The sequence below is a fragment of the Neovison vison genome, chromosome 7 (assembly GCF_020171115.1).
Source record: "Neovison vison isolate M4711 chromosome 7, ASM_NN_V1, whole genome shotgun sequence".
Taxonomy (NCBI): Eukaryota; Metazoa; Chordata; class Mammalia; order Carnivora; family Mustelidae; genus Neogale; species Neogale vison.
Window position 1 is genome coordinate 101,451,239 of NC_058097.1, and position 8,125 is coordinate 101,459,363.

Here is an 8,125-nt window from a genome sequence, read left to right on the forward strand (position 1 = left end):
TGTGCTCCCTCTCTTAGGGTCTCTCTCTGTTAAATAAACAAATAAAATATTAAAAAAAAAAAAAAAGGCGGGAGCTTGAAAAAAAAAAGAAAGAGGCCGCAGGAGAGGGGCCAGGCCCAAATGAGGACCGCCGCCCTCCCCAGGGCAGGAAACACCACTAGGGGTAAATCGGACGCACTCCAGATGTGCTCCCGGAACGTCAGGCTTCGGCCTGCATCCAGAAGCAAGGCCGAGAGCGGGTAAAGGGAGAGACCGCAGATACCCGGTGCCTGAGACGCCTCGTTCCAGGACGGCTGACTCGGGCAGTCCCCGGGATCACAGCCAGTCAGCGGCTGCACACGGGGCGGGCGCCGTGGCTGTCCTGTGGCAGCGGCGCGGGGAGCAGGTGCGGCAGGGCCGGTGCGCCCGACCCGAGGCCGAGGTCCAGTGCGCCTGCAGCCCGGGAGCGCTGCGCTGGAGTGCGGGGGGCCTGGCTTCCCACAAGCCGCTGCGCTGTGCGGGGCCTAGTGTGGCTCAGGGAGAAACCCGCCGTCGCCCGCCCGCGGGAAGCAAAAGCCAACGCTGGCCTCCGCACCCGGGGAGCTGCAGGCCGCGGGGGTCCGCACCCGCTCCCCGCATGGCCTCCTGCCGGACGCTCCGCCCGAACTGCTGGTTACTTCTGTCGCCCGGCTCTCCGCCACCTTCCGGGGCGTCACCCTGCCCCACACTGGGACACTGCCCCCAAATTAGGCCGAGCCTGGGAATGAGCCCTCCCAAAGCGAACTTTAAAATGGACCCCCACCGCAAACTCCTTCAAAGACTGCTCTCCGCCAAAATCTGCATTTTTCTTCCAAAGAGACGAGGCTTCGACCCGGCTCCTATGACACTTCCCTTTAAACCCAAATATGTTTCCTTCGTTGCACAAAACAAACGCTACTGCTGACTTGTTTGAACTGTGCGCACAGTGTCGGGAGCCGCGGTCTCCGTCCGCGGTGGGTCTGCAGTCCGGGCGCCGCTCCGGAGCCAGGGCACCCGCCCCACAGCTAGAGCCGCGGGGGCGGGCCGGGCACCGGGGGTGAGCGCACCTTGTCACGCGGCGTGGCACGGAGCCCGCGTCCAGGCACACACGTGGGAGGAGGGGTGACCCGGGAGCCCGCGACGCACCCGCAGTCCCGCGCTGGGCAGGAGCGAGCTCTTCCTTCGCAGGCAGGGACACTCCGCGCGACGTCCCCCCAACTCCACGGACATGCAGGTGTGCAGTCTCGGGGCGTCCCCGGGCCTCAGCTCCGGCCGGGCCCTCCGCTCTGTCTGAGCTCTTCTGGTCCCTCCAGCCCGTCCCTCCAGCCGCCCGCACGGTGAGGGCCCCGCGCGCCGCGCCCCGCAGGACCCGCTCTGCCCAGAGGCTGCAAGTGCCCGCTGTGTGCACGCGGTCACGTTCTCGCACGCATCACCGTCACCCGTGTCTACGCCGGCTGCGGCCCCGGGTGTCGGCCGCCGCTGCCGTGAACACCGGCTGGACGGGTCCTCCCCACGCTGATGGCAGTTCCTTGGTGTGAACGTCCAGGAGGAGCCTTCTGGGTGGCCCGGTGCTTCTAGTCCTACAGTCTTGAGGCCAAGAAGGGCTTATCCTTTGGCTGGACAAAAGACAAGCTTGTGACCCCGGAATTCAAAAGCCATTTCTACTTTGTATAGTGCTTCCTAATGCTGGCGTTCATTTCGGGGCTTTCTAGGAGGTTTCTTCAGTCCGTTGAGATCCAGGAGGAAGACAGGGTAGCTCCGTGGTGAAGGGCATGATCCTGGGAGCCAGACCTCCTGATGTCAGTCCGGCTTCTGTCTTCAGGACTTGTGTGAGCAGAGCAAGCAACTCAGCTTCCCTGTGCCTGTTTTCTTATCATAAACATACAGAGACATTAATGGTAGTAGGGATTTCCTGCCAGAGCTGTGAGGACTAAGTGAATGACCCTATGTAAAGCATTCATGTAACTACACAAACATTGTACCCTGAACATCGGGCACTAAGTGGTGCTACTATTATTTCCCTAGCTTTCTGCTAATACTACATTCTTTAAGTTGCTGTATCTTTTTTCCTAAAGATTTTATTTATTTATTTGACAGATAAAGATCATAAGTAGGCGGGGGTGGGCAGGCAGGCTCCCCACTGAGCAGAGAGCCTGATGCGGGGCTCGATCCCAGGACCCTGAGCTCATGACCTGAGCCGAAGGCAGAGGCTTAACCCACTGAGCCACCCAGGCGCCCCAAGAAAGCTAGACATGTAGTAAAGCCAGGTGCCCATTCTTTTTTTTTCCAATTTGTTTATTTTCAGAAAAACAGTATTCATTATTTTTTCACCACACCCAGTGCTCCATGCAAGCCGTGCCCTCTATAATACCCACCACCTGGTACCCCAACCTCCCACCCCCCCGCCACTTCAAACCCCTCAGACTGTTTTTCAGAGTCCATAGTCTCTCATGGTTCACCTCCCCTTCCGATTTACCCAAATTCCCTACTCCTCTCTAACGCCCCTTGTCCTCCATGCTATTTGGTATGCCCATTCTTTTCTTACAAAATTGACATAGACACAGATTTCTGCTTCTAGTCATGATGGAGTAACTGGGATTGGCTACTCTCTCCTGCCTTAAACAACTGAAATATATGAAACAATGTTTTTTAAATTAAAAAATTTTTTTTTCTTATTTGAGAGAGTGAGAGAGAACATGTTCAAGCTGGGGGAGGAGCAGAGGGAGAGAGAGACTCTCCAGCAGATTCCGTGCTGAGCGTGGAGCCCAATGCAGGGCTCAATCCCATGACCCCTGAGATCATGACATGGGGCAAAATCGAGTCAGACGCTTAACCAACTAAGACACACAGATGCTCCTTAGAAAATTTAAAATATAATATAAAAATATATACAATATAATACAATTAATTGTAGTCTCCACACTGTATGTCACACCCCCAGAACTGATTTATGTTATAACTGGAATTTTGTACCTTTGGACGACCTTTGTCCCTTTCCCTCAACCCCTCCCCCACCAAATCTGTCCTCTGTTTCTGTGAGTTTGGATTTTTAGATCCTACATATACGTGAGTTCATACAGCATCTGTTTGACTTACTTCACTCAAATCTCCCTCAAGGGCCACCCTTGTTTCACAATTGGAAGAATCTCCTCCCATTTTAATGGATGAATAACATTCCATTGTATGTGTGTGTGTGTGTTTCACGTATACACCCCATCTTCTTTACCCACTCACCCATCAGTGGACACAGATTGTTTCCACGTCCTGACTACCGTAAATAATGCTGCAATGAACACAGGAGTGCAGATATCTCTTTGAGAAAGCGATTTCATGTCCTTTGCATATGTTCCCCGACCTGGGATTGCTGGATCGTGTTAGTTCTATTTCTAATTATTGAGGAGCCTCCGTGTGTTTTCCAGAGCGGCTGCACCAGTTTGCGTTCCCACCAACAGTGCACAAGGTCCCCCTTTCTCCGCATCCTCGCCAGCACTTATCCCTTGTCTTCCTGGTTCTAGCCGTTCTCGCACACGAAGTGGTGTCTCATCACGGATCTGCATCTGCATTTCGATAGCTGGTATTTTAAAACCTTGAAACTGACTATTTTAAAGCCACGTGGGGATGGGTATAAACAGAGAAGGCGAGAGGTCCCAGGGATGAGCCGGGACAGGCCAGTGTATGACCACTGGACTGACGAGCTATTACAGATGCAATGAATCCTCACAAATTTAGTGGCTTAAAACAACATCAGTTTCTCCTCTCATGGTGATGGAGGGCAGAGGTGCGGAATGAAGAACCTGGTAAAGACAGTGCGACAAGAAGGGAGTCATCGCTCTGCCGAAGTCCACGGACTGGTCCACGAAGCTGAGGATGAGAACTATCAGGTGAAGCAAATGGAGACCATGGAAACCACCGGTGACACTGACAAGACTTTGTTCGTGGAACTGGTGGCAGATGAGAGCCTGGTCGGAGCGGGATGTTAGACCCGGGTGGATGGCCCAGGCAGTCACACAACGTCCCCTTTTACAAGAGCCTCATGTTGGACGAAGGCTCTGCTATCACTGTCTTGAAATTCTTAATAATTTTGAACACAAGGCCTCACAGTTTGATTTTGTTCTGGCCCCAGCAACTCGTGTAGTTGGTCCTGAAACAGAAGAAGACGACTTGCAGACAAAGGTTATGCACAACTCTCTCAAGGAATTTTATATAAATAAGATCAGAAAATTGGAGCCGGAGGAGGAAGAGGGGTCACGGGAGAGTTTTTAAACTTAGGATGGTTGCTTTTGATGGTCTGGGTGCTGTCTCTGTGGCCCCAGAGAGCAGGGTTGATGGGGGCGCTTTCTCCCTGCCGCCAGCATGTGGGTTCACGGGATCCCTGCCCTGGAGGGCACACCTGTTTCCCCGGCTCACCTCCATCATTTTTCCAGTGGCCTGGTGGTGGTGTGTAGGAAGGATCAAAACCTTATAGACTTGAACTACAACATATCTTCTTAATCGACCAAACTCATGTCACTCTGAACCCCAGCATCTGAGAGTAATTTTCCATTTTTGTTTTTTACAGATCTGTGTTCTTTTGGAAGCATTTGCAAGTTGATTTCATCATGATTTGTTCTAGCATTTTCCCAGGAACGCCAGTTAACTGGAATCAGAGCCAGAGTCATGGATTGCTGTCCTCAGGAAAGACACACTGTTGGCATCTGTCCACGCTGCAGGCATCTCCCCTCGGATCAAAGTCTCTGGAAACGAATTTCACTGTGAAGGGCTGCTACGTACACTTGACACATAACCATGCAAAGAGCCGGACATACCCACTACCACCCCCCACCAGGTATGCACAATGTAATGTCCACACCTCCCTGGCCTGGGGAAGTCATCCAACCGTGACGGTGATCGATGAGAGACGTCCAGAAATCCCTGACACGGATGCTGCTGAAACTATGAACGGGAAGAGAAAAAATACAGTCTCCTAAAACATCTCTAATACTTATCTACAATCATTCGACTTGTTGGAGCAAATTATTCTGAGTCACAGCCTCAGTTTTGCACAAGGGATAACCATTTCCCAACATACCCATGTTAGTAATTTCTGTAAAATTTAGGTGTAAAATTTCTGTAAAATCTTTGAATTTCCATTTATATTAGATGCCCTTTCCATCCCCTTCACTGATGGCACTCACTGCAGTGTTTGCTCTTAGTATTTTCTCTGTCAGTGCTTGAAGGTGGAAAGGGGACGAGGGAAGAAGGATGAGACCACGGACAGACGGGCGGAAGGACAGTCTCAGGAAAACGGAAACAGACTTTTCACTGACTTCCTCGGTTTCTCCGCACTGACAACACACAGAAACACAAGGTCCAGAAACCCAACTCTTGTGGGCAAGGTGCTTCCATTGCAGTTAGGGAGACAGACGTGAACAGGAAGTTACAATGCATCACGGGAGACGGATACAATCAAAGCCTGAGTCTTTGGGACCCATCCTTTCCTTCCCAGGTCTTTGAAAAAAATCTTAAGTTTTCTTGTGGTACTCAGACTTCTCGTGTTAGTTTAATCTCACCCACCGTAACCCACTGTCCATTCTTCCCACTCTTCCATCAATACTCACCTAATTCCATTTTGTTTTTCCAGAGTCTGTTCTTTATTCTGAGTTAATTAAAAAAAAAAACACTCCTAATATGTTAGCAAGCAGATAGGTTGTTGTCTCTTCCTAGACAACTCTGCTAAAAATTTTAAGTTTAGCTTTCAGTCTTAAAAGGTATTCATTTAAAAGTAAACTTTCACTGCGTTGGTGAGCACACAGAGATTCAGGGGAAGACCCTTGCCTGGGGAGGGCAGGGAAGCTCTGTGCCCCAGAGCTATGCAGCTACTGGCTGTTCCTGAGTCACACCCTCATCACAGTAAACCAGTGACCTAAAACACGGTGACACACACACCTTTCTGCAGGAGACTTCTTCATGATGGAAAGAAGAACCCAAATTCACAGTACGGTGAACTCACTGAAAAGAACATTAAAGTCGGAAAGACGGAGCCAGCTGAGATGACCATCAGTTTGTTAAAGAGGGAAACGGGTCAGAGACAGTGGCTGCCAATGCTCAGAAGAAACATTTCTCGATTGATGGGTTCCAAGAAATCAAGACAACCTTCAAGGTTGGAGCAAGACCATGGATGGGAAGGCATGGGTGTCTTTGGTTCTGTTTTTTGACTGTAATAATGAGATCTTATTGAACGATGTCTTAGAAGGGGAAAGAGTACTTGGTAGAAGTGATGACAACAGAGAGCTTGGAAAAGAGAATTCGGACCTATCTTCAGTCGATAAGGCCAGTTATTGACTTCTATGGAGCGATGAGGAAAGCCAAGAAAATAGCTGTGTCTAAGTGTACTGATGAAGTTTTTGATGAAGTTGTGAAGACCTCGGACAAAGAAGGCTAACTCCGCATCTGAAAGCATCCTTGAAATCATGCTTGAATATTGCTCTGGTGGCCGCTATTACCACCCCCCTTTTAAGGCGATTTTAATCTTTCATATTTACATCTCAATTAATGGCTGAAAAGTATGCAGTAAAACAAATTACATTTTTTGTCTTTAATGTTTTTTGGTTACAGGAATAGACCGTGATTTTGGGTCTAACTCCATCTTAGCTCTGGGGCTCATGAAACAAAGAAGGGTATCAGCCAGTTCTTTGTCTCGACTCTAACAACATATTCCTCTATAGTTTGTGCCTTCTGTGAGCAGACTTTTTAGTGGGTATGTATATCCCTTCAACAACCACATGTTAAGATTAGGGATTCCCCACTTCCTTGTTTTCTGGAAGGTTTTAAATTTCCAACCTGTTAAGTGAATCTGTGGACCAAATTCCAAAAGAACTCTTCTGGTAGTCAGTTCCTCCAAAATGTGTTTGGTAAACAAACTCATGAAATGAATTCCTAGAAGCGTTTTAGTATTTATCAAATAACTGACCATTTCCTATAGAAAGGTAAGAAAACTTGGGCTTTGTTTTACAACAACTTATACAAAGTTGTGTGACAGGATGTCTTCTGGGCTTCCTGGGGTTGGGACAGAATCTCTGGGGGTTCAGAATCAGTTCCCTTCTGACGTAAAGCTGAGGGTAAGAGGCAAGGACCCCATCAAATGACATGTGCTCCTGCGGTCTATGCTACAGTGTTACTGATGAGTAAACCGATCATGACGACGTTCCTAGCACTAGAACCTGAAATGCATGTACTAGATTTATGGTAAAATGATTTGGTTAACATTCATTCCAAGTTTTTTTGTTTGTTTTTTAGAGTAAAGTTAGGGTTGGTATGAAGTAAAAACATCGAATGGTTAAAAACAATAATAAAAAGATAGAAGTAAACTTCGGAGTAACAACGGCAGGCCTTTCGCTAGGCAAATGTGGCATCCTGAAAAGCAGCTCGGTCGTTGTCTAAGACTTCGAAGTTTCAAAAGTGCTTTCAGGTGTATTTCGTCACTTGATATTCTCACTGAGCTTATAGAATTCTCTGATTATTTTCATTTTACAGATGAGGAAGCAGAGGACCAGGCCAGAGTCGGACAGCCAGTAAGTAACAGGATCTCAAATGTAAACTACTCGTGATTTTCAAACCCAGGGCTGTTCTAAAGACGCTTCTGCGGCCTTTCCAAGTGCCTGAAAGCCAAGTGCCTGAAAGTGCTCGTCTGTGTGTTTGATTTTTGAGAAAAAGAGGAATTGAGGAGGGAAGGACAGAGGGGAGGGAGGAGAGAAAGGAGGAAGGGAACAGACTGTAGGAGTCGGGATGACGGTGCCGGTACCGGCAGGAGCCCAGCAAGGGACCCGGGATGCGCCACACTGAGCGGAGGGGCACCCCGGAGCTGTAAGTCCCTTCCGTAGACTCTCTCTTTATTGTTCTTCCCAGCGGCAAGTCCAAAGTAAGAGAATCCACGAAATTAAAAGGGATGGTTCAGTACAGAATCTCCTTTGTCCTCCCGAAGCCTGAGGTAACAACTGAGACAAGTCACAGCTGGAGACGTGTCCCTGGTTTCACGAACCCGTGGCCTCCTGAGCTCGCCCAGGCCACCCACCGGGTGACCGACCCCCCGTGTCCACAGGGCAGGTGCACTCCATGCTGGGATGGCCTTGATGTGGGCAGAATGGCATTA

The 8,125-nt window shown here is 49.4% G+C and overlaps 1 pseudogene; it reads left to right on the plus strand.

The window, feature by feature from the left end:
• Positions 1-3,782: 3,782 nt before the first annotated feature.
• On the plus strand, positions 3,783-6,418 carry LOC122913433 (annotated as a pseudogene).
• Positions 6,419-8,125: the final 1,707 nt, after the last annotated feature.